The 24,519-nt window shown below is 45.1% G+C and overlaps 1 long non-coding RNA gene across 3 annotated transcripts in view; it reads right to left on the reverse strand.

Annotated features, from left to right (window-relative positions):
- Nucleotides 1-208: 208 nt before the first annotated feature.
- LOC118173958 overlaps nucleotides 209-24,519 on the reverse strand; it is a 46,401-nt gene continuing 22,090 nt past the window's right edge. For 2 of the 3 annotated variants that reach the window (XR_004754472.1, XR_004754474.1), the window contains exons 2-3: nucleotides 3,826-3,930; nucleotides 209-1,343 (exon numbers count right to left, since the gene is read on the reverse strand). This is a non-coding gene — a long non-coding RNA (uncharacterized LOC118173958). Of the gene's footprint in view, nucleotides 1,344-3,825; nucleotides 3,931-6,130; nucleotides 6,246-24,519 lie in introns of those variants that run through there. The other variant, XR_004754473.1, reaches the window with a different exon arrangement.

The following is a 24,519-nucleotide window of genomic DNA, read 5'->3' on the forward strand; positions in this document are numbered from 1 at the left end:
TCAGCTGAGTTAACTTGGTGGGAAGTTGGGTTTAATTTGATCCTGTCTCTGAGTGTTCATAAAATGATGCAATTCAGCTTTAGCCAGATGAGTAGTATCATCAAAATATATTATTTAAATCCCACCCCCTCAGCCATGTGGCCAAATTGGAAGAAGTGTCATTTAAGTATCTCCTTCCAGGCCAGGAAAAGATCAGTCACACTTTAAATTAAGTGTCTCAAGTAAGGATTTAATTTAGACCTAATAAGACAGCGATTGTACATTAAATACCATTGAGTTATTAAAACCATATTCATTGAGGTTTTACAGCTATGTCAGGACAATATGCCATAAATGGAAAAACTGCTAACAAGGCACAGTTATTGATTCTGACATGTGCTAGATAGGATGCATTTGTATGTTCAATAAAAATTAGATAAACATAGAAGAAACACCCACAAGTGTGTTTTCCAGAGTCTCCATGGACCCCCTTACCGAAGAGTCTGAGCACTCAGAGATGAGAGTGCTGAGACTCACCACCTCCTTAAGAACTGAGATTTATGTGTCCTATTGCAGGAGAAACTGAGGCACAGGAAGGGCTTCAAAGACATTTCCATAGGCTTAGCTACAAAGCCTTTGGGAAGGCAAAGATTTTAAATTGCCCTTATGCTTCTCCTCCTGTGCCTTAACCACAGGACAAAGTTGCTAGAGAAATGATAGAGAGGGTTTGAACAAGAAGGATGCTGATCCCATCTATCCAAGGATCCAAAAGGATCCCAGAGCATATATTAAAAAGACATTCAGCAGCATCTTCCAGGCCAGCCTTCTGCTGAAGAGGGAGTGCAAGGTCTGGGCAGTCCCACAGCACCTTTGTGCTTGGGGTGAGCAAAGCACAGCTGAACTTGGATATGTTAGATAGAGGTTGTGTATAGGGGGCTGGCAATATCCCTGCTTGCACAATGCTGGGAACAATATTGCATTTGCATAATCACTATATTCCTTCACACACAAATATACATAGCTGTGTGTGAATGTGTATATACAACACATGTATATGTATAAGAGGACTTTAAGGAGGAACTTTCCCACCGGAGAGAAACTTGGAAGATGAGAATGTTTATACAAAAACCATTTCCTTGGCCAAGAAGTTTCTGTATTCCCCTTGCTGCTATTAGAGACATTTGTGTATAAATCAGAGCTCCCAGCCCTGCCTCTCCTTCCATCTGAGCCTACACAGATTGCATAATCCTCTGTTTGTGGCATCATCGTGCGTTGCTATAGAGATAGGGGAAACGTCTGCAATGATGATGATGTCAAATCGCTCAGCCAGAAAACTCCAGCATCAAGACAGAGGAGGAAAGGGTCTGTAAACAGAAGCAAAGTATCATCACTAGTAGTCAGCAAAGAGAAGAGGTAATATTATTTATAGACCTTTAAAGGTAAACAGATGTCAGCTCCAAACGAGCACGACTTGAAAGCTTTCTCCAGTGTGAAAGTCCCCAGCTCTGCTCCCACTTTCAAAGCTTTGCTTCATCAACATGACTTCTCTTTCAATTGCTCTTTTATTCAATGAGCTCTATAAATTTGGGAGTAGTTAGGCTGCTACTGCCACGGGAATGTGGCAACCCGATGAATACTTTGTCTGTCTCATCTTGTGGCTATGTCTGGGGATGGACTAAGAGTAAAAATGCGGATCCACTACTTATAAGCAATATTTATTGCTCCTGTTGCAGGCCAGTCTGAGGACTTCAGACAGGGTTTGGTCCTGGCTGCTCTGCTAGAGAACAGCACCCAAAATCCTTGGGGCAGGATGCTCACAGAGAGGTACAGGCAGGGAGGTATGGGCATGGCTGTTTTGAGACCCGTACCCAGAGCCCACAAGGAGATGCCATAACTGCAGTTTTCCATAGGAAAGGGAACATTTCTAGCTCTTGGAAGTGCAGGGCCCTGCCTGTCAGTCTTGGTTCACAGCACACCCTCACCATCTGCACTGGAAATCCCCAAGGACACACAATGAGGCCACCCCAGACCACATTCGGGAGAATCTTGCCTATGATCCTAGGGGAACAAAGGCTCAGCACACTCATTAACTGAAGGCAAGCTCTTGTTTCTGCCCAGACCACAGGAACAGCATCAGTTGGACCGGTCCAGCACCTTGAGGCAGACCCTGCAACCTGCAGGGTGAAAACGGAGAGCCTGAGGCAGCACCATTAAGGATGGGTGGGAGAGGAGGCAAACTTGGGAACCGCTTTGGTCCCAGTTCAAGTTGACCACTTCTGATTTTATCTCCCATTCCTGCCTACATCCAGCTTTTCCACCGGCCCTTCAGTTCAGTCAAAATACAGGTTTACAGGACAGTTGAAGGAAACCGATCTAAAAGACAATTATATTCACAGTTTTTCTAAAGAAGAAAGTAGTGGCTCAGTTTCTTTCCTCCCCAGCCTGTTTAATTACTGGGGTATCATGGAATGCCTGCATTGTAATAAAACCCCAGTGTGTATCCAGGTACCGGGGGATTTATTAACTTGCACTCAACGCTGGCAATCAGCAGCCAGGGTCAGATGTGCCTGCTGCTGATGACATCATCATTTTTGGCAGCTCTTTCCAATGAGTGTTGAGTGAGGTAATGTCCCCAAAATTAAAACTGACAGCAGGATTAATAATGATAGATTCTTCGAGCCTTTTCTTTGTGTTTTGGGTTGGTGTTCTATTTCTTCCGTTGGGGGTTGCCAAAAGATCATCGTAACATCCACCCGGCATTTCAGCATGCCACCGCTGAGAGTGATAGGGGACACTGGGGAGTGTCAGGGGGTGAGTAGGTTACCTCAGCATGGTTTTGTCATGTGAAGCCACTGGCTGTATTTTCAATGGGAGATGGGCATGTCTCATGCCACCAGACCAATCGCCATCCTCATGGACGTGCCAACCTGCAGCTCTGGGAGTACAACTGGAAAGAGCTCCCGGGAGGTGCTTGTCACCTGAGTGGGATGGCTCCTGCTACCTGCGGATTTACATCGAGTTCAGCTGGGGGAAGACTGCCTCAGAGTGCGTGCTGCCCCAGCCTCTTCGGATATCTCCAGCCATACACCCCAACATAAGGATCATTAAGTCCAGAAAACCTTGCCCAGAACACCCAGGGATGTTTTCAGATTTCAATTAAAAAAAAAAAAAGGATTGGCTTGCAGGTGGTTTCATCTGTCTGTTCCAGGAGGTTTATTTATTTCTGAAGTTTTTGCGAAGGAAAGGGGAAGGAAAGGAAACCCAGGCTGTGGCTGTCACCCTGTGATCAAGCTCACTCAGCCCAAGACCTCAGCAGCCACAAACCAACGCTGTGAGTGCAGAGCACACACTTAACCAAACCTAACCCAGCACACACAGGCCTGCTAACACCAGGGCTCACAGACCTGTCTTTATATAGATAACACACAAACCTGGCTCTCTTTTCTGCTCAATTGAATGTCAGATGGAAAGGTCTTCCTGGGGCATCCCTGAAATCTGTCACCCACAGCATCACCACGAGTTCCCCTGGATACAACAGTCTCATGACTTTGTGCCCAAGAGACGCAAAGCATCCAGGCTTCCACACTCCAGCCCTCACCCCCTTTTCTCCTCCCACTGCTCCCACTGTCTGACCATTTTGCTTCCTTGAATTCTGCTCAGATCCATCTCCTGACATTTCTGTGCTTTTTCTTGCTCTGCTCCAACCACTCGCCTGCATTCTCCACTGAGACCAACACAACCGAAAGATAAAGCCTGAACATAAGCCTAAGGTTCAAAGTCAGATTTCTTATGCAAATTTTCCAAACTAGCCAGAAAGAGATTTGAAAAATTAGCGTAGGCAAGTACCTGGGATTTTCCTGTTAATTGTGTTCTGTCACAGCAGCAGATGGAGGTGGCCTGGGTATTCATGCAGCCTATTGACAAATTAAATCCTCTGATGGCCATTTGGCACTAAAATGAAGAAAAAGAAAATACTGAAACTATGGATCTCAAGTAGCTTATATTCACATTAAATAGCACTTACTACTCCTAGTAGTCACTACTCCTAGCTCAGATAAAATCCAGCTCAGTGAGGCATTACTCTGCCTGAGCACAAGCTACAGATCTGGGCACTTACTGTGCACTTACATGCTGTAAAAACACTATTTTGTCTTTGTGCATAGGTGGGTGGTGCGGTGCATGGAGCAGTCCCTTCTGGATACTCTCATGAAAAATGCAGACCCTCGTAGGACCTACCGCCCTTGAGGTGTCCCCACCCCTTGCTCCGTATTGACAGCAGAGACGTACTGCCTCTATATTGCTAAGTCAAAATGAAGACATGGAAATCTGAAATAATGATGGAAGAAATGAGCAAAGTTTTGGTCATTGTTTAATTTGCTCAGAGAACAACCCCACCTAAGATTCCTTCTGCCAACTCTGACAAAGTGGCCAAAGATAAAGACAAATATGCCTCAGAGATGAAGCACAGCTGTTAAACTAACAGTGAATGAAAAAAAAAAAAAAAAAAAAAAAAAAAAAAAAAAAACACAATAATTTAATTAGTATCTGTGCCCTTTCCATGTTTCTCCCTCCAATGTTATTGGCAAGAAACATAGCCTGAGATTTTAATTTTTCCTATACAGATGTGGCCATTAAAAAAAAAAAAAATCTACCAATAACCTCTTAGGACTCCATTTCTCTAATGATGATAAAGTGCTTTAGTTAATTAAACCTCACAACATTTCTGAAAGCGTCAAACTAAGCAATGCAGCAGCCTCATCTCAAAACGCAGCACTTCCAGAAACGTGTTTGTGGGCTCTGAGCAGCGGATCTCCCCCACACCCTCTGCGTTCATATCAGTTGCAAAGGAACCCCAGGGGAAGATTATATACAAACTGACACAGAAAATGGGTTGGAGCTGTTTCTACTGAAAGCATGGGTGGTTTTTGTTGTTGTTGTTTTGTTTTTATAATTTGTGGCTTTAGGAGGAAAAAAAAAAAAAAAGAAAAAAAAAGAAAAAAAAAAGGGCAAACAAAAAGTTCTGTTCCCAAAGCTAAAATGCTTTGCAAAAATTATCTTGATTTTGCCTGAGGTTACAACAGAAAAGATACTGAAGTTCAGAATGTGACTCGCTGGTCAAACTTAAGGGGAGAACATGCAGTCAGTCCAGACCCTGATCTTGAGGTCTGAGTTTTATATTGCAAACAACTTGGAAGGATTTCTCTTCATGTCAGCACAAAAAAATCTCAAAATTGCAAAATGTGGTCACCAGACATGGTTGTAGTTTTACATCCAGCTCTATCATCAGGGAAGATTGGGTCTGCTTTATGTTTCCCTTTCAGGTAGTGGAGTTGGTAGTACAAGCAATTATAACAATAATGTCTCCAGTCAAAACCGACCCGTAACAATTCCTTCATATGGGCATGTACATGCAAATAGCATTGCCTCTGTACACATTTAATTCTCCTTCAGTAAGAAATACGCATGAGATTTGCTGTCAATTCTCTGCTATGCTCCCCATCTTTTTAATAGGAACTCTAGTAGGAAAACCAGCAAGTTTTTCATCTGCAATGAAACCCTTTAACCAAGGCTACTGTTGAGTGGTTCAGGCACGGCCTCGCTGCATGGTGCTGGTCCTGAGGAACCCAGATTGGTTTGCAGTGGGCAGACCAGCCCTTGGCTCACACAGGCTCTAAATCAGCAAATTCCTCCAGCCTGTCCTTAACTTCAGTCTTGGGTCCCATCCTCTTCCTCTGGGACAAATATTTCATTGTGATTGCCAAGCAGGAGACCGTGCCCTTGGGGGCTGACTGTAGGCCAACCTCTGTGCTGAACCGAAGCCCGTCTGCCTGCTGGGTAACCCCAGCTACTGCTTTGGTTGTGGGCTGCAGAGCTGCTGGGCTGTGGGCTGTGATATCCCCATTTACCACACCACAGTCAGATAGACAGCAATGTACAGAGAAGTGTCAGACACGCACAAAGTCCTCCTTTCCTCACTTCTGAGGAAAACTTTGTATTAGGGGAAAGAGGTCATCTCATCACTTCCATGTTTGCTGACAACCCAGACCCCCTCTGCCAAGCTTCAACCCATGTGTGGAGTTTTACTGCTAGATTTAAAAACACGGCAAGCAAGGGCTCGTCTAGGATAAAGAGGCTCAGCAGAGATACTTACAGGAATGTGAATATTGGCAGCCAGGATTTGTACAACCTGCCTGGGAGATAACAAAGAAGCAAGACCTATCTTCACATCGGGTACCAGCTTCACTCTTATTCAAATTGTGGATCCTGTGGTGGTTTCCTTCACTCCCAAAACCACTAATTTAATGTACAGTACAGTCATTCTATGTGGGGGGAAAGAGAAATTCTTTCTTCCTTCCTGTTGGAAAACTCTTTGGCAGTAACGCTTGGATTGTTTTCTTTGTAAATTATATTCATGCTGTTTTCAAGATGTTTTCCTGACTTTATTGAAATTTGACCAATTTAACGAGTAATGTAGAACTTGTTTCCATGTTAAAAAACTCTCAGAGCTGCTTGGGAATAATTATTAAAACTTCCATGTGTGCAGCAAAGCCAATCACTTTTGCAAATAGCAAAAACTGTCCGCAACAGAAGGACACTGCTCTAACAATAGGCAAAGTAACGCAAAACCCAAGGCCACCAGCCTTTGGAGAACAGGGGCTGCACTGGCTCTGTGCTGGGAACATTACACTCACACCTGGTTTTCATGCCAAAGTCCATTGAAAAAAAAAAAAAAAAAAAAAAAAAAAAAGTTTTAATCACAGATAGGGGACCAACACAAAGCCCTGAAATCAATGGAGAGGCTCATAATGAGTCTAAACCCGAATCAGGCTCCAAAGACCTGATCTCCTGCACAGCAGTTGTGCATGCTCCTAACTTCTTCAACTCCCTTTTGCCAGTGCTTTGGGGGATCAAGAGACTGTGGTTTGCTGTCAGACCTATTTGATGCAGATATGCATGAAAGATAGAGCAGCAACACACTCACGACCCACATGACAGTTATGTCCAGCCCAGGAAGCCAACAAGCATCTGGCTAAACTTCAACCCCTTTTGTTTTTGTTTTTCTTCTAAATACAGCATGACTGTAAACATAAGCATGCACTTAAGGGGTTGGTTGATAGGCTCGGTGCTCCCCATCACACACAGCTACCCGTGGTGGCAGCAGTGCAGGGGACCACACCTCCGTGTTTAGGAGCAAAACACCAGTGCCTCTGCAGCCCCTCTGGGTGAGGGCAGCCCCAGCAGGGACCTGCCAGGCAGGTGGGACATGTCCTCGTTGTTATTCAAGCCGAAAGCCAGAGGCAACCCTGACTGGTTGTAAAGGATCAGAAGAGAGCATTGTGCACGGGTAGTTTACAGAACTGAAATACAGAAGCTGACGTTTTTATGACTTTCATAATCTCGGCAGTGAGCAGCGTGTGCCCTGCAGCAGACAGCAGCTCCCCAGCACCACGCACCAACAGGTACATGGAGAGATGGGAACGTGTCCTGGGAACCATCCTGCACACCTGGGCACTTATGTCAGTTCTTCAGGGATGCTCTCCAGATTTTGATACCCTCACAAACTTAAAATAATACCTGGAAATCTTACAGATTTATTTAGCTATAGATTTTGCTCCTTTTCCTTCCTGGTGGCTAAAAACACATTCATGTGCACACACACACATTCCTCTTTCCTCACCCCTATTTAGCCTTCAGGGCTGGCATTGCAGGCAGTTCTATGCAGCTGCCTTTGAGGTTCTGCTTTCCTCACAAGATTCCCTGTAACACTTTTAGTTCTCATCTCAGATAGAAGAAAAACACAACTGGAGGTTTGGGCAAAAGAAATAAAGGTCTAGGCATCTAAACCCATGGCTAAACAAGAGCATTTGTGAATTTATGAGCACTCCCTGCTTTTAGCTACTTCTGTACTGTTAGTGGGCTCAGCATCTCTGAACAAAGCCCTTGTAGCGCTTGCATTTCCTCAGCATCAATAATGCATCCTGCCGAGCTAGGCTGTGCCATGCCGCAGCAAACCGAGCCGCGGGGTGTCACGCTGCTGCCAGCCGGGCGAGGCAGCAGGACGAGATGGGGCTGCTGCAGCTGCAGTGCCATCCGGCGTGGCAGAGCACAAGCTCTGCTCCAAGGGAAGCTCCCTGGCTTCATCCTTCCAGAGACTCGGATACATAAAGTGCTCCCCTGCAAAACTCAGCACCAGTATGGATTCATCTGCCCAGCTGTTACTCATTCAAGATACATTTAAGAAGATATTCCTTAAACACCTTTCAGTCAAAGGGACAAGATGACTCTGCAATCGTTACTCTTGCATGCAAATCCTCATGTGAGTGGTTTCCCCTTGCAGGATGAACTGGCAAGGTTCCCCTTGCAAGATTTAGGGAACTCTGTTCTTGCAGGGGGCACAGTGCATCATGGAGAGGTGAAGGAAATGATGCTGATGCAAAATAGTGCATTTCCTATCCCCAACAAAGGGGGCATGGATTTTTCCAGGAGTTCAAGGAGATGGCACGCACCCTCTCGCTGTTGGATGAACTTTGTTTTGATGCCTTTGAAACCCTCTGCCTTAATGCTTGAGATTAACACCAGGCAGATGTTGGCAAAGCCATCAGTTTACCCACTCCACGGAGCAACCAGCAGCATGACTGCACCATGTACATGAGGCTAGAGGATGGCATTTTGGAAGCCATCACACCTTTCCTGCACTCACCCACAGGCTCCCCTTAAAGCCTGAGCACAAACACAGACAAGGGTACCGAAGGCGAGGAGAGCTCAGCTCTTCTCCAAAAGGTCCGCATCAAAAATAAAACAGCAGCTGAACGTGCAGCATGTTTAAAAACAAAAACAAAAAGAAAAAAAAAAGTTCGCTTTCCTCTTAGGATTAAAGCGACACTCCATATAGCGTGTTTATTAAAATGCAGTGCTGTTTCAGTATGAATGGCATTTATACATAAAAAGAAGGTGATTTATTTATCCTCCCTCTCCCCAGGGACACAGGACAATGCGTGGGCTGGAGAACTTTGCCTGCTGCTTGCCTACGCTTCTGGCTGATGAAGCTGAAGCGTATCTGTGTCCAGCTGTTTATGCCCTGTGCCTGAGTGGAGGTGACACGCAGGGGACAAACATGGCTTAGTTAAGCTGAGGAGCTGTGGGAAAGTAAAACCTCCCAAGGATGGAGGAGGACAGCAGAATTCAGCCAAAACCGTCACATCTCACTATCAGCTGAGCATCGTCCTGTGTTCTCAGCACGGAATCAGTGAAATATTAGGAACCTGAACTATTGTTACATTCATTAAAAAAAGCAAAGGATTTTATGCTTCATTACAAACTGCAACACACAGCTCTGCTTGCAACTGCTCCTTAAGGGTGCCACGGGATTGGGACTCACTGGGAAATTCTCTGTTCACTCACAAATAGGTCTGCAACGTTTCACAGCATTTAAGAGTGAAGTTTATGAATGCCATAACTAATATTTTCAGCGTTCATTCCTCTAGTGCAACGTAAGCCTTTGAGAAGTTCAGACCAGGATCAGAGAAGTGAACACATGCATAGTAACTTGGCCAGAGGAAAAAAAAATCCCCCCCTCCAAAAAAATACAAGACTTCCTAGCCCAGAAAAAGTCTTAAATCTTTTTTTTTTTTTGACTCCAAATTGCTTCTCTTGTAAGATGTTTTAGAAATATTGCTTGTGTACATCTGCCTTTGCCATGACTGGAGGTAAAACCACAACTGTAGTAAAAAGATTTTTCAGAAGTCTTAAACGTGAAGGAAAACACCTTCAGGCTGGTCACATCACAACCTAAGTCACAGTTTGTAAAGTAAAACATAACCATGAAAATGGATATTTAATGTTATTAAGAGCATCTTGCCTGTTATAGCTAAGAAATATCCCTTCTGTGTGAAAAGAAAATAAAAATAAGAGGCAGCTAACAATCCGCATCATCTGCTTTAAGGCTGCTGCTTGGTAAGAAACAGCCTGGCATGCTTTACAACGACAGAAGTCAAGCAAGAGGACTAGAGATGGTTAAAACTGTTAGCACATCCCAGTGATCACAAGATTTTCAACCTCAGCACACCCTGGTGATCCCAAGCTAGAAGAAAAGCAAGGCAGCCCCCTCCCCACAACATATGGGGGAGACAGGTGTGCGAAGGGTGGATGCTTAACCAGCAATTGGTGAATAAAATTATAAATAAGGAAGCTGATAGCTGAGGGGAATTACTTGGCAAAGGGCAGGGAGGGTTTTTGCTGAAGGCCGAAGCAGGGGCAGAATCCCAGCACAGATCTGACAGCTCCACACATCTCCACAGCCCCATGTCGGGGGTCACTCTGTGGGACTGCCCCACCTGGACGTGCCCCGGCACCAGTGCTGGTGCTGGGAGGGTTTCAGAGCCCCTCGGTCACCTGTGAGCAGCTTGTAGTGCAGAGAGCTAAAGTATGTCTCATATACGCAATTAGCTCTGCAGGCTGCAAGAGAGGGAAAGTCACCTGATATCACTCTGCTACCTACAAGGTGTTTCGAAGGCAGCTGTCTCAAAAAATCTGACTTTTTACAGGTTTGGGAGATTTAAATCTCTATGAGCATTTTGGTCAGCAGAAGAGTTAAATATTCATTGCCAGGAACGCTTCTGGAAACGCTGAGGAGGTCAGAGCCAGGACCAAAGGCAGATTTCAGAGAAGTTCTCTAATACTTTGGCTACAACCATTGCAAAGTTCACCAGCACTTGCTGTCAAATCCAGGCTGCTTTTGGGCAAGGCAGAATCTTGCACATAAACCATTTGCAGCTGTAAAAAGCAATCTTGCTTGCTTCAGAAACTACACAACTTTCCAAAAACCCAAAATGACTTACAAACACTATCATCAAAACTGAATGGAAAGGAAATAAAGTGCCTGCAAGAAAGAAAAATTATTTTTTGCAAAATTAGTCCCATTTGTGCAAATATTTACACTGAAGCTTAATATTACACACATATTCCCACTCAAAACTGATGAATGTACTCAACCATACATTGTTATGCGTTTGCCTGCAGTGTTTGAAACATGAGCGATAATTGGCATGAGGGAAGTCCTGATGCTCATAAGCTTTTGGAACTGCTGATAACCCGATAAACAAAAATGTTAAGGCAACTTCAGGAGCTAATCAAAACCCTGGCAGGTTGGGGGAATGTCAATATTTACAGCCAGCAGCCTTTCATCAGTTAATCACTTTTAACCTTCATAAATTAAGATACTATAGAGGACTTCAGGTTAATGTAGGAACCCTCTATTCAATTAAGGTATTACAAAGGCAGTTACAAACAAGTAAGGCATCACGAAAGCAAGTAACATTGAATTTATCAGGTGAGAAGCCAGCCGAGCAGGGAACAGAAAGCCCCAGTTTCAGTGTTTTAAAGGAAGAAGTAATTCTAAAGAAACAGACTCAGCATTAGCTCCAAATATTTTATTTCACACATAAAGCACGGTACCCGTACCCATACTAATAAAGAACAGACTTATGCCAACTCTGGTGCATGCTTTTGTTATTGCATTATAGTTCCTGAGAATTATTGTGCATAATTAAATAGAAAAAAACTTGAACCTGGAATTATGAAGCAGTCACCACAAACCAACAATTCCACTTGATATGTATTAAGTCATTCCTTTTTCCTTTTTTTTTTTTTAAGTAAAGAAAAAGGGAGTCAAGAAGGAAGAAGGGGGGAGGGGGGAGAAAGAGAGAGAGAGAGGAAAAACTCTTTTCCTTGTAAATCATTAAAAATGCATGAAGGTTTAAAGCACGCCAGATACAGCCCGTGCATTCATTTAGGGGACTATGCACAAGCAAAGCCATTGCATTAAAAGCAAAAAAAATGAGATTTTTCTGAAAATCCATATGGGAGGGTAGCTGAACAAGCTGTGGAAGTGGCTGGAGGGGTGGAAGTGCTCCAGGCAGGGAGGGGCTCCTTGTTCCTCTCCCCCCCTCCTGACGCAAAGCATCGGAGGCCTTCAGCGCTGCGGCATTTGCGATGCTCCAGCAGAGCTTTCTAAATTTTATCTTCCAGAGGAGCTGATCACAATAACAAACATATGGATTATTATTCTTGCTGTTGAGTTCAGCTTCTGCCAGAAAGAAACCTCCTGGTATGAATGGCTAATTTATTGCGCTGCAGATGTGAGCCCTCCCCTGCACGAGGGAGGCAGTGTGATATAGGAGTTAGACAACAGGAGCTAGCAGTTCCAGGTTAAATATCTCTTTGACACTTCCTACCTCCTGAAGGCATTTCAGCTCAGCGCTTCCTTGCCCTGTGAGAGGGAAAGCTTGCTATAAATGATGTTCCACTATGAGAATCCTGGGTTTTGTATAAGCACAGTTGATCGTTATGAAACAGCAGACATCACACCCCATCAGGGGACGACTTTCACCCCGTACGAAGCCGTGCTCCTGTGGGACAGGGTATCCGACCTTGATGTGTCACGCTGTCACTAGAGAGAGACATCAGGAGAGAACTGGCTTTTATTGTGTGGAGCTGCTTGGTTTGTTTGTTTAAAGTTTTCTGCGTCATCCTCTTTAAATTTTTAGAATGAATTTATTGCTCTTGAAATCCATATCCCATGGGCCTGGGTCTGCTCAGCACAGAAGAGAGAACATGGGAAGCGGTGCTGCATCTTTCCCCCCAGTGTCTCAGCCCTGACTTCCTGACTTGCAGTAAATGCTTGGAGATTTAAAAAAAAAAGAAAAGAAAAGAAAAAAAAAAAAGGTTAACTCTGTCTTTCTTCTCTCTTGGCACTGCAAAGCCAGAAGTAGCCAGCCCTGATGCTTTTCCTCTACAATTTGGATGCAGTCAGACTGAGAGCACCATTCATTAGCTAATCATTGCTGGCACCCCAGCGCTACATACCACTGAGTGGGTGCAGAAGGAAAGCTCTTGGAGGATGCTCAGCTCTCTACATCCTCAGCCCCAGTCTCCAGCAGCACAAGCATTGCTCCATCCTGGTCCATGCCAGCAGAGCTGGAGTCACCTGGTCTGTTGGTGATGGCACCCTTAGATTAGAGGTAAAATATGAGAAACACCGGGCTTCGTGGCTTAACTAACACAGGGCTAGAGGTAATCTGCAACAGGGAGAAAAAATAAAACACCCCCAGTGTCCCTACTGCCCCTCTGGTACTGAACACGAGAGCCTGCACCGCATGGACCATGGCTGTCAGCCAGTGTGGGGTCTGCCATAGCCAGTGTCTCTGGAAAAATTTTGGGCTAAAATTTTGTAAGCCAGACCAAAGGACAACCATCTATTTTTCTGCTCCCGGTGCTCGCCATGGAAGTTACTGCTGCGCTCTCGCTGCTGCCGACCAGGAGCTGTGTCCCTCCTAATGATGCCATTTCCTACCCTAGGCAGAAGGCAGTCAGCTTTGGCCTAGTCAGCAATTTTCAGGCTTTTGATTCCACTCTTCCCTGCCCCCTCTTTTTGTCAATATTCATTTAAATGCTTGAAGTCAGAGTTCCTTTTTCGCTGACTGGGCTTTCTCTGCCTCACCCCTTCAGGTGGAGAGCTGACAAGTGACCACTGCTAGCGCAGGGAAACTTCAAATGAATCCCAAAAGGAAGTATTTGTGTAAGAATGAAAGGGCATTCAAGGCTTCTGCTGAGTAATGGATGTGATAATAATTGTAGGGGGAAAAGATCCAAACATGTTTTTTTGGCTGTATTTTTTTCTTTCTTTTTTTTTCTTTTTTTCTTTCTTTTTTTTTTTCTTTTTACCTTTCTGCAGCCAGGCTCTTGATCAAAAGAAGTCAGAGAACTGCAGTTGCCGGAGCAAGCCCTATGCTTTGATTTTAGGGCACCCAGGCAGGACAGTTGCCAACCTGGGAATCAAGAAACTGGCTGCTGCTCCTTTGAACTCTATCAAAAGCTCATCAGAATTACTTCTTCCAATTAATGAGGGAATTTATTATTGGAGCTAACGATGGGCTGGGAGCCAAGGCTGGGAGCAGGTTGGAAGTGGGGAGCTTTGCTCATTGGAGCAGCGGGAAGGCGCTGCCACCTCCAGCCCCGCTGCTACCTCTCTAGTACCCGGAGCAGTCGCTGGTAGCCCAGCCGTAGGCTGCTTTTCCCTGGAGACAGCTCCTTCTTCCTAACAATCCGTCAGTTTTGACATGCAGAACAATACAGCTGCAACCAAACGCCTTCCTCCTGTGCACCGAGGCTTAGGATCGGGTTCCCCCTGTATCTCTTACCTTCCATCTCTGACTTTGAAGGGTTTGGTCTTGAATCGTATCTGGATATCTCAGAGTGGAATTTCATTCTTCTGAGACTTTTAGAAGTAGACCGAGTGAAGAATTAGCATGATACAGGGAGCATACCAAGTGACCTGCAGCTCAGAGAGCTTTCTGTCACTGTTGTTGGCAGTGCCTGGAAAAGATGATGCTCTCCAGAATATGGGAATCGCCACGTGAAGCAAGGGACAGCATCTGTGTAGTTTCCACTCCTTGAAGAACGAGGACAGTTTTCCTTCTTAGCCTGACATAGGTAAAGATGTACTAACTGAGACTGAGCCAGCATTTTCTCACTGAGACTAGCCAAAACCAGACGTCTTGGGAAGGGTAAAAAAAGCAGTCTTTCGGTACATTTGCTCCATGCAGGATGAAGAAATATGTGAAAGGGACATATCAAAACAGAGCCCATTCCTCAGGTCTCAAGCACACTTGTGCAGGACTGAGTTCTGCTGGGTTAGTGCTGTTCTGCCCGCGTAAAGGAAATAACCAAGAAGCAGAATGAATGTGTCTAGGAATTACATTAACAGCTTTTGATGTGGGATCCCATACAGCTGATCAACATATGTCCTCGGACAACTTACTCCGAATAAGAGCATATTGCTAAGTCAGCATCTCCCATCATCTGGTGCATCCCAGCACGTGAACAATCCTCATCCTGCCCAGGGTGCAGCAAACACCGAAGGTGCTGGCACGCATTCATGAAGTCCATGTTAATGTCTAGAGAAGACTCATTACTCTGCACCAGAGCAAAGACAGCATTTCCAGGATGCTATTAAAGGAATAAGCCATGTCCTAGACTTTGTCCGTGTTTCTGAATGAGATGTCCTGGCTGCTTAGCTGAGGAGACTGTCAACATGACTGATCACCCCTCAGCGCCTCAGGAAAGGGCTTTTGTTTATATTTCAGGTAGACAGTTTTACTGCATTATATATGATCCTTGCAATTGTTACCACTATCAGCTCCTGCCCTAAATATAGTGTGAATGTTCCTTGCCCTTACCCCGGTGTCCCTTCCATCCTTCATGCTCCCACTCCCGGTCCCTTACACTAGCTGCAGAAGCAACAAATCAGTACAGATGCATCGCTGCTCTTCAGGGTTCAGCAGCCTGGCTCTGGGACATGCCTCTCAGTTTGCAGCCACACCGGGAGAAGCTCTGTCTCAGAGCTAAACAGAAACTCTGATCCCATGCAGCTCCTCTGAAAGCTTCCCATAAATATATAAGGCTTACGCTGACAAGCTCGCATTAGATTTATACCCCCAGGACAGAACAGTCACTTGTTCAGTCACACACAATGTCCCCAAGTCCCTCGTAGATTTAGCAGTGGGTAACCTGGTAACAGGACAGGTTTTGATTTCGCTGCCTATCAGGTTTCACTGCCTTCCCGTGGATTTTGGGGAGGGGGCAGGGAAACGAGAGGGAGGGGTTTATGGGACCGGGTTGGGGGAGAACACCTTGCTTACTTGCTTTTGTCATGATCCTGCTCAGAAGCATCACGAAGTGGGCTTTACGGGTGACTGTGATCGCGTGCTGCCTTTCTATGTTTATTCTCTCTTTGCTGATGCTCCTGTCAAACCAGCTCACTCTGAAGGCCAGGAAAAGCTGCATCCACTGATTCCAGCTCTAAGTTCAGTTTGTGCATCTGAAAATGTAGTGGGAAAAATCCACGTTGCCCTTCAGCACTGGAGGAAAGCAGTGAGGAGCTCAGCAAGCAGACCATGGTGCACTTCAGGGTGATAGGCTGAGCAAAACAAAACAAAACAAAAAACAAACAAACAAACAAAAAACCTCACATCCTATGTAGGTCTAACTCACAAGGCAGAGCAAGAGCCATGTGCCACTGTGATAAATTAACTTTTAGATCCAAAGGACACCTCAGAGGACAGAAGAAAAGAGAAGGGGCACCAGGTCATCCTTGTTGCGACACGGCCAGCCTCCATTTCCATTTCCTGCCCTTCTGCATGTCCCGTGCTCCTTTCCAGCAGTACAGCCAGGCCTGAGACTGTTTTTCAACTGGGCAGCTCTGTATTAAGTCAGCACCCTCCCCAAGACTACATATGGAAAAAAGACCCAACTTTTTAAGACTTGCGTGCAACAAGAAAGAACAAGCTCATATCATCATCCAGCTGTCTATAACTTTATGGATCTGTTCAGTGACTATTCCATAGTGAAATGCAGTAAATTCTGGGAGGGAAGACAAAGAAGAACTGACAAAAAAAAAAAATAGCCATAGATCACTGAAATACAGTTTATCAGCCTGAAATTACAGGTTTCAGGCAGGGCAGGAGATAGAATATAGGTAGAGTACAGAAGCTTACCCTTCTTTTCCTAGCTGAATGCAAACAAGTAATTCACCACGTATCATTCAAAATGCAGGAAAATCAATAATAATGTGTCCCCCAAATCCCCTTGGTTAATAAAATATAAACAATGACAGCAACATTTCAGTTTCCTGGGAGGTCTCCCAGCCAGGCACCAGCCTGGGCTAACTGGGAGTGAGCGAGCGATCCACTGATGCCACAGCCCAAACTGGAAGTAGACAAGGAAAACATTGACCATGATGAAACAACATCAAAGCAGGCAAGCACAAATGCCAGCAAGTCATTTCCACTTCCAATTAAGGTTCCCTGCAGAGACACAGTAAATACAGGCTGATCCAATACCTTACGGATTTCAAATTTCCGATGGCATTAGTGCATCTGAGATGCCCTCCTATTATCTGCAGAAACAGTCTGGGCTACTTTAGTACAGATCTACTTTAGTACAGAAACTTCTTTCTTCAGGTGAGAGGGTTGCTACTTTACACACAATTCATTAGCCACTCTGCTGAATTGCCAATTACTAATTGTTTTGATCGGTGGCTTTTGAGTAATGCCCATCTCCTGTGCTCACTCAGGACCGGTCATTCTTTCCTACGTGCCCACTGATGGGCTCTCAGGCTCCAGCCTCTGCTGCTCCTTCCTCTTTTGGAGCTGTTGATCTGACAATCACTTTGCTTAACTTTGAACTACCATGCTGGCTTGATTTCTCCATTCATTGTTAGCCTAAAACCAAAATAAAACAACAGCAAAAAGAAACTCTTGACTGTGTGTCAAAAATAGCAAGCGGAGTTTTTTGACAAATGACCCGTAATGGCACATCAGTGACTGTGCACCGTAAAAGATAAGGAGAATCCTGGCTGCAGCTTAGAAATGCAAGCGTGCTGGCAAGGGGGAGATTTCCAGCCTACTCCACAGCACCATGAAATACAAGGTCATACTTCCTCTATGCTAGAGTAACAGGAAAGTATGTCTATTTTTTCCAGTTTCTACAGGGTAGTTTGCTTCACTTTTCCTCCAGTACCCACCCAGCCAGCTTCAGTGAGTGTACACAGAGAGGAAACTGCAAATAAAAAATACGTGTCTATAAAACTGAGCAGTACGATTTACCTCCTCATAATACCTCAAACTTTTGAAAATAACTTGATCAAGTCTCGACGAGATGCCTTTAAAATAGCAAACTGTCTCTTGCATGAAAATGTATTCACCAGAGTGCAGTTAATAGCCAGCTACGAGAGACCATTTTTACCGCCGAAATTACAGCTAATTCATCGGATCTCAAGGGTTTGTTTCTTTTCTTTTTTTTTTCTTTTTTTTTTTTTTTTAAACTAGTAACTTTCATTCCATCAATGTACTGCAGCAATTCTTTGTACAGCACAGTCCTGTTAAAGCAGAATAGAGCCAATGCTAGGTGAAATAAAGCAAGAAAGGGCACTCGGTGGGCCCAGAGCAAGACAGAAAAACTGAAGACTGCAAGGTGCCCCCGAAAGAAGTAGCTGCAGAGCTCCCCCTGCTTTAGCTGCAGCTCATTAGCTTCCAAACCTCTGCAAACTTCTCCCGAAAAGCAGGTGAACTCTGGTGTCAAGATCACAGCTATAATTGCAGCTTCTCCCTGAGCTCGGGCTGCTCAGACTCATCCGGCAGCAAACAGAAATTAGACCGAGCAGCCGGTCCCTCGGACTGCTCTGTTGTCAGTGCGCATCCTGCGTGCCGCCGAGGCAAGCGCTACGGGCAATTCAGAAATAATAGGGCAAGCATACAGCAGGTTTTATTTGTCACTGTCTCATTTTTATAAAGATTTTCTGCACAGAATGGTAAGAGGATGGTATGAAGAAATACATAACAACTGATAATCCCACTAAATGATACTAGTATACTCCTTAGGCTAAATCCAAATCGTGGCTGTTTTAAACTCTTTAAAAATTTTAGGGTTCATTATGCACCACTTAAAAACACAACTTAAGAAGGGGAGAAGGAAGAAGAATCTGCATTGAATTGTATTTACTTATTTTGGATATTTTCACACCAAATGATTCAAAAAATTAAAATAATTTCCATTGGTTCAAATGAGAAAAAATATCACTGGCAAGTGCAGGTGGAAAGCTGGGAGAGGTCTGCCCTGGTGTGCTGACTGCCCTGAGCATCTCAGCACATGCAGCCTTGGTCGGAAACCTTTAGGCCACTCACTAAATGCTGCTTGCTTGACTAACTTCTCTTTACTTTCATCACACCCACTCCTGCACTAACTGGGGGATCACAGAACAGGTAAAACCAGCAAAAAGTGATCCAGACTGCCAGACCTCGCACTCCAGGACCCCACAGCAGCAAAGCAACTCCCAGCCGCCGCCTGTGCCTGCTGGGAGAGGCTCCTCAGCGCCTGCCGAGTGCCTCGCTGAATCAGATTAGAAATTCAGGGGAGGGGATGGGTATTGAAATGCTAAAATCTTCAGCAACCCTGGCATCCGCTGGGAAAAATCTATAGGATAGGACCGATAGAAAATAAACCAGGGCAACAGAATTATTAATCTCTCTAAACCACAGTAAGGGCTCTCTTACTGGAACTGCACCCTCTGGAGGATGCATCCCAACAGATCTGCAGCTACGTTCAGCTCACATATTTATGCGTGTGTGTTTTATCACATGCTAACATGGGATTTCTTTGATTTGTATATGCGATTGGGAAAAAAAGACTGAAGTTTCCATCAGACTTACAGAGAATCTTAATGGTGATTTAATGCAGTGAAATCTGGCTCCCCACAAGGCTGTGACAGGATTGTATTTTTTTTCTGCCAGGGTTAGGTGCTCTCTGGTGTGGCGGCATGTTATTTATTTATTTATTTATAAACGAAAAATATATTAATCATTGATGAAGCTGTGGAGTCTCGTCAGGATGCCGAACACTGTTCAAGGTGCAGGGTATGCAGCGTGTGGCAGGAGAGGGGCAGGGAGGGAGAGGAGCTGCAGCCTGCCTCAGCCGGGGCTCTCGGTCTGTCTGGGAGCAACGTCACAGCCACATCTGGGGGATGTGCTGGGCACACGTCAGCAGGAGCAGGTTGGCCTCCGCTTTGTGTTCATGAATAAATTTCACTTTGCAAGAGCAACCAAAAAAAAAAAAGAGCCAACAACACCCCTGGCTGCATAGGGTAAATCTACTCAGCTTTCAACCCATGCGCTTAATAACACCACCTAAGGCCATGCTGTGAACACACTGTCTAGGGAGCCTTTTTGCTCAGTTTTTTCTCTGCTATATTTCATCATGCTTAATAATAAAATTCAATAATTGCTAGCATAAAGATGAAACCCTTTCCTTGGGAATAGCTCTGAAAAACAACAACAAGCGGCCTGGCGAGGTGCTACGGCGCAAAAAGCAAAAGGAATTCCCCTCCCCTTGTGCCCCTTTTGGAGCATTTGATAGCCTCAGCGCTTCATGTTTTACCTCTCCCTGTTTGGGGAGAAAGAAAGCGAGAGCCCAAGGAGCAGCCTCAGCGTATGCGACTGACATATATAATCTAGATTGGCTTTCCCAGGCAGACCTTTGATTGAGGAGGAAGAAGAGCAGCTGGTCAAAGTAATCTGCTCAGAGCAATTTGCATAATTTTCTCCCCCGTTTCCTCCGGCATTGTGAGCGTGTCTGGAGAGGAACACAAGCGGCAGATGCCGCGTCGCTCTGTCGCAGGGTACAGCAAAGTGGAGAACGTGGGTCAGAATTCATCTGCTAAATATCCCCAACAGGTTAAACAGTTCTGGAGAGCTTCAGTCACAGATCTTCTTTTGAAAAGCTTTTTTTTTTCCTTCCCTTCTCTGAGCACAAATGATTCCATTTCTCCAGCAAACGCATGTTTCCTTTCACACTTGTGTGCTATTCAGAAAGATGCTCTTTGTGTTTCTTTACGGAGCTGGCTTTCAGGACCAAGTATTTCTTTCCCCTGCTTGGATGAAGAACCCGTTGCGAATGGGTTATTTGAGAGCAGAAAGACAGGCTTCTGGATTAAAAATAAATGTATGTTTAATACTAAATGCAACATTTTTAACTGTGGCAGGGAAAACTAAAAACCATCCTCCAAAGCTGCGGTTTTGTGTTGGGTCTCGCATACTGGTGGAAGCTGCAAGTCTTGCTCCCAGCCACTTCCCAAATGGGTGCCTAAAATCAGGCATCTGAATCCTGGTCCAGCTAAAATAAAGGAATCTCTGTAAGCAGGCAACTGCTTATTTACCCTGAATGGAGCTCAAGCCCCACACTATGCTTACATGGCTTTTGAGTCTGGCTCCTCACCACACAGAGCAAACAGCACCATCCACCCCCAACAGAAGTCCACATAAACTCACCATCCCTTGCTTAACTACTAGATTCAAGCACTAAACAAGCATTTATTTTTAAATCCTTTGGGGGAAAAGTGAAGTACTATTATAAAGTCTTTAAAAAGCTACTTTTTCCCCCAAAGTTCTTCCCAAGTTACTAGAGGCAGATAACACCAATTTCCTTTACATCAGCTGTACGAGCTGAGCGCAGAGGGCACGACTGCTGTGCTTGGTGGCCAGCAGCCCCATTCCCCAATGCAGGGGACACTGCAAGAGAGAGCATTAACCACCCCCATGGGCTCTGCCCTCCTTCTCTCCCTTGGGTTTTCCCACCTCTGGTGCCAAGATTTGCCCTATGCGGGATATGAGCTTATGGGAGCTCCAGCCCCGGGCTGCTGCTGGATGCAGAGCGCCCGCAGCCAGCAGAGCCCCTGCATCAGCACCGTTTGCAGCGCAGGCAGATGAGGGTGCCTGTAACAGGTTAAGACAGATGACAGTACCGGCTTGTCCCTGCTGGCCAGCTGGGAAGCCACCATCCCAGCAGGGATAACACATGCTGTGTTATCCAGTCTCACCCAGTTGCTGCCAGGCTTTTACCCGTTACCCAGTCCTGATATGAGATGCCAGAGAAGGGGCCAAGATCTATTTCAGGCTTCACGGTAAGCCACGATCATACGATGGCAAAACCAAAGGAAAGCACTCCGCTCCAGAAGGGGACAGCCGGACTCATTGTTCCTCCACCACAGGTCAGAAACTATTACATTCCTGCAAAAACAGAAGTGATTCACTCCCACACGGCAGTATGCCATGCCTTTCCACACTTTGCAGAAAAGTTTTTTTTAATTATTTTATTTTTTTTTATGGACACGGACTGCACTGCCTGTGCCTCCCCCATCCCACCTCCTGAAGCAGTGCTGGGGAACCTCCAGAACCCAAGGCTGAGGCTCTACTGGGCAGGAGCTCAGGAGGTAAAGCAGTAATTCTAAGAAACTTGCATACAGACCTAGCTTCTGAATATTTCAAAGTTCAGGACCGTTTATTATTGTTCTAACTCATTTCCTAAAATACAGAGAAACTCAATTTCGTACACCATATACTGCAGAACAAGCTCAGCCTGAGCGAACCAGCCATCCACAGAGCACAGCGGGATCCAGCTTTTCACAGTATTTCTACCCATGCACCAACCCGGCTGGAACTGGAACACCCAAGAGTAGAAACATTACCATGTTTGTGTATCCTTACAGTGACATTTTATTTTTTGGAGTGTCTGAAGTCTACTGGAGCAGGGTGGATTGTGCAAGGACCGATCTTAAAGCTGCCTAATTAATAAGCACATCGGGGGGAAAAAAAAAAGTTTATTTTTTTTTCTTCCTTCAACGTCATCAACATTTTTTGTGGGATTTCAAAAATATGGTCCCTCCCCCTTCAATTCTATCCCCTATGGGTTTGGCTCGGGATCTTTTTAGAAGTTTTTCAGGCTTTTTAAAATAAAAAGAGAAAGAAAAGAGAAGAGAAATCCCAGGGACTTTCCACCTCTGCACCTGCCCTTATCCCAGCGACCAAGCCCCTTCCAGGAGCAGCTATTTAAGCCCACCCCAATGCATTATTTGGATGTTCACTGTCAGTAACCGCCTGGTGCCTGACATGACACCGCTGGCCACCAGCAGTGCCAGTCTCTGAAGCTTCTTGAGGGACACCGGCGCATGCCGGGGATGTCCCTCTGATCTCCATAGGCAGCCGGCAGCTCCCTGAGGGTTTCTGCTCAGAAGAGCTACACAGAACAAATCTTCCCCCCTGGCTACAGGCTCTGAACAGAATTCAGCCGGGAAGAAAGAGCCAGGACCAAGGTTTCCACCATTTTCCCCTCCCTGCTACTCGGTAGCAAGAAAAACAAACTTTCTAACAGCAAAAGGAGACGGCTGGAAGCCTTTTGTTACCGATTTGGAACAGAAGCATCTTCAGCCATCGGAAACAGAAAGGGAGTCTTGTAGGAAAGGAGGAAGGACAAAACATTTTCTGCAGCCTCCTGTCCTCAGTTGCCCTCCGCCTCCTGCCCCTCTGAGCCCAGCCAGGCCGGCTGCCAGGCCGCAGCTCCAGCCCTTGCTCCCTCTCAGGAGGTGGGCGCTTCAGCTCCAGCCTTTGTTGGGGAAGCCAAGCCACCCAGCCCCACAGCCCCACGCAGGAGATGCGATTAATTTTTGCACAAGGGGTGATTTGTTGGCACAACAGCCATAAACAACAGACTCCATTAATTAACGTGGGATCAGAGCAACAGCGTTGTTCTTCAGTTCGGCAGCCAGGGGCATATATACTCTGCCCTTGTCCATATAGAGAATATACCAGAATTAAAAATTCTCCAAAAAAAAAAAAGAAAAAAAAAAAGAAAAAAAAAGCAACCACCCAACCAAAAAAAAAAAAAAAAAAAATTTAAGATGGTAAAAGAGCCTTCCTTTAACACTGTGTTGATGGTTAATGTGCCCTTTGAGGCTTTTCCTTCCTGAGGTAGCTAATTACAGAAACCCAAAGAGTTAATTCATTCTGTAAAAGCCCCTTTCATTGTTCTGTTCACACGTCTGGTAAAATCACGGTTTTCATTTAGTAATCGAACATGTCCCGTATCCTCTCCCTCATCTCCTATTACTATTAGTGTCAGCCTTGTACTAACCCTCTATTTCTTTCTTTTTTTGTGTGTGTGTGGAAACTAACTACCTTTCAGTCACTGAAATGCTAATTTCAGAGACAGGCAGGAGGCAGCTAGAAGATAATGTTACATGTTTCCATCCTCCCACGGGGGAAAAACCTGGAGGAATCACAACATCTGAGATGCTTTTGCATTTTGGATAGGAAGACAAAGGGAAAACAGTTTGTGTATACATAGACACAAACACATTCACAGACTAGGTCTCAGAGATTAAAAATGTAATTGATATTAGGTGCATTTTCTCTTTACAGGGCAAGCAGGAGAGATCTGAGCTTTATACTTCCAGAAAGGAGAAACACAATTGGCTACACCCTGTTTAAAATCAATATCTTGATGGATATTTTTCTGCTCAGGAATACATACTGAGGAAATGGCAGCATTCTGCACAGAAGTAAAGAATATTTGTCATATTTTCTTGCCGTGTCACTTTTTCTGCACTGTTTCATTGAGCCCTGTTCATGAAGGAACAATTGCCTTATTGTCACTCTGAACGTCCCAGGAGCAAAGCAACAAAACCAAACAAAGAGGCAGGAGGTAGAAGAAAGATAGAAAAAGTGGAACAACTTTTCCTGTGTGAACTGCTAGTTCGTATCAAGATCCTTGCTGCAAAGCTGCTTGCCCTGGCAAAATCCTGCCCCTGCTTTCCCCTTTCAGAATATGTGCGCTCACTTCCATCGTTCCCCTCTTCACTTGGAGTTTCTGGGGTCAGAATCTCCTCATTCGGGGAAATAAATATATAAGTCACATATGATCCCTGCCATGGCTTTTGGAAGAACTCAAACATTTCATGCCATCTCTACCTGAGCCTCAGCCTGCTGCCACAGTGGTATATCTGTTCTACTCTCTCCCTGTGTTGACTGTGGGATGTGCATTTAGTCTTTCACCAGAAACTCATCTACACATCTTCCATTCCAGCTGGACAAAAGAAGGAAAACACCAAACAAGGGTGGCCACTGAGGGGCTGAAGATAAGCATTCAGGGCCTGTC

The sequence above is a fragment of the Oxyura jamaicensis genome, chromosome 13 (genome assembly GCF_011077185.1).
Source record: "Oxyura jamaicensis isolate SHBP4307 breed ruddy duck chromosome 13, BPBGC_Ojam_1.0, whole genome shotgun sequence".
In the NCBI taxonomy this organism is placed as follows: domain Eukaryota; kingdom Metazoa; phylum Chordata; class Aves; order Anseriformes; family Anatidae; genus Oxyura; species Oxyura jamaicensis.